Source organism: Caloenas nicobarica, chromosome 5 (assembly GCF_036013445.1).
Source record: "Caloenas nicobarica isolate bCalNic1 chromosome 5, bCalNic1.hap1, whole genome shotgun sequence".
Taxonomy (NCBI): domain Eukaryota; kingdom Metazoa; phylum Chordata; class Aves; order Columbiformes; family Columbidae; genus Caloenas; species Caloenas nicobarica.
Genome location: NC_088249.1, coordinates 9,784,546 through 9,786,526, shown reverse-complemented (window position 1 = coordinate 9,786,526; position 1,981 = coordinate 9,784,546). Strand labels below are relative to the sequence as shown.

The following is a 1,981-nucleotide window of genomic DNA, read 5'->3' as shown; positions in this document are numbered from 1 at the left end:
CTACTCGATGCTCAGGACGCTGTCCGAGTCATCTTGCTGCACCCCAAACACCATCTCAATCAGGAGGCTGTTATCGGAACGGTCGGTCAGCCAGAGCTTGCAGGAGCGCCTGGAGGGCAGCACTATTAGACGCCAGCGTGTGGACTGAGGCAAGACCACCCAGGCTGCTTTCACCAGTATCTGGAACCAGCGGGTGGTTTTCTCCATGTCCAGGTGGTTGCCAGTGCACAGGGTGCCTAGGAGGCTGGCACTCTGATTTTTCCTCAGCTCCTCCTTGGAGTGATGGAGGAAGCACAGCATGCCCTCCCTCGTGCAGGTGCACTCCAGCTCCACGCGGAGCCTGGAGTTCCTCGCTGGCATCTCCTCCATGGTGTCCATCTCCAGGTGGAAGGAGTGCCCACGGGGGGGCTTCAGGGGCACGAGCAGACGGTAAACAGCGTGACCCTCACAGTGACTCACACCTTCTGTGTCGTTGCCCACTGCGATGGCAGACTTCGGTCGCGGCACGAAAGCATTCCTGGAAAGTTTTCGGCACGTACGAAGAAGTTCGTCCACCAGCTCTACCACCATCGTGGATGGTTCCGGCACGTCCAGGAGGCGCTGGGCCGAAATTCTGCCCGCATCCAGTGCAATACTGGGTTTTTCTCCTTGCTCCTCCTTGTCCACGTTCCTTCTGGAATTGTCCTTGGTGCTGCTGGCTGTCTGATGGCTCCTTTTCCTGAGCCACCAGCAGAGCCCAAAGAGCAGGACCAGGCCTCCAGCAACAGCCCAGAACTGCCAGTGCTGCAAGGCCGCGAGGAGCAGGGATGCCCAGGCAGAGACGCTCTGCTCCCGGTTCCTCTGCTCCTGGTCCCTCTGTTCTATCTCCCGCCACAGCCGAGTCATCTCCCGGTTCAGCATCTCCTCGCGCTGCTGCATGCGCTGGCGTGTGTCCTCATCCAGTTCCTCATTGACAAATCCCGTATCTCTGATCAGGAAGAGCAGAATCCGAGCCACCAGTTGCAAGGCAAAAAGAGCCATGGTCTGCAGGAGGAAGGAGAGAAGGGGCTCAGTGGGGCTGGGCGGGAGGGAGGCGGCTGGTGGCGGGGGGAGCGGAGCCGGGGGCCGCAGGGAGCTGGGGCAGGTAGGAGCGGGGCCGAGGCAGCTGGGAGGCAGCAAGGGCTGCGCCAGCCCCGGCGGCGGCGGCTCCGTGCCCTGCCCAAGGTGCTCCGGCGAGCGGCCGGGCCCTCCATGGAGGGCGAGAACCCACCCCCGGGGGCCGCGTTTCTGCCCCGGCCCCCGTCCAGCCCGGCCTCCCCCCGCCTGCGCACTCACCGCTGGCCCAGGCCGCACTGGGGCAGCGCGGCTGCTGGCGCCCCCGATAACCGCCCCGTGGGGACTCGTCCCCTCTGATGTCACAGGCGCCAGAGCGCGTCACAGTCACGTCCGACAGCCACCCTGCCCTTCAGCCCCACGCGCAGCTGCCCTGGTGTCCAGGTGAAGGCTGGGCCAGAGTTAAAGTTGTTCACAGCACCTTGTGTGGTGCTGTATGTTGCCTGCCAGTGGCGATCTCATACGCACAGAATATCCCTGGTTGGAAGGGGCCCACCAGGACCATCCAGGCCAAGCCCTGACTCTGCACCAGGCCGGCTTCAAGTGAAATCACAGATTCGCAGAATCATTTAAGTTGGGAAAGAACCTAAAGATCGTTGACTCCAACCACAAATCTCACTCTGCCATCCCCACCACTAAACTATGTCACTAGCTGCAACGTCTACACGTTTTTTTACAGAGCTCCGGTCATGGTGCCTCAAGCACTTCCCTGGGTGGGTTGTTCCAACAGTTGAGAACCCTTTCAATGGAGGAAGTTTTCCTAATATCCAATCTAATCCTGCCCTGACATAACCTAAGGCCATTTCCTCTTGTCCTGACTTTTGTTACCTGGGGAAAGAGACCAACACCCATCTCTCCACAATGTCCTTTCAGGTAGATGTAGATAACG

General features: G+C 60.4%; 1 pseudogene; it reads right to left on the bottom strand.

Annotated features, from left to right (window-relative positions):
- LOC135988829 (inositol 1,4,5-trisphosphate receptor-interacting protein-like 1) lies at positions 1-1,232 on the bottom strand (annotated as a pseudogene).
- Between the last annotated feature and the right edge of the window lie 749 nt (positions 1,233-1,981).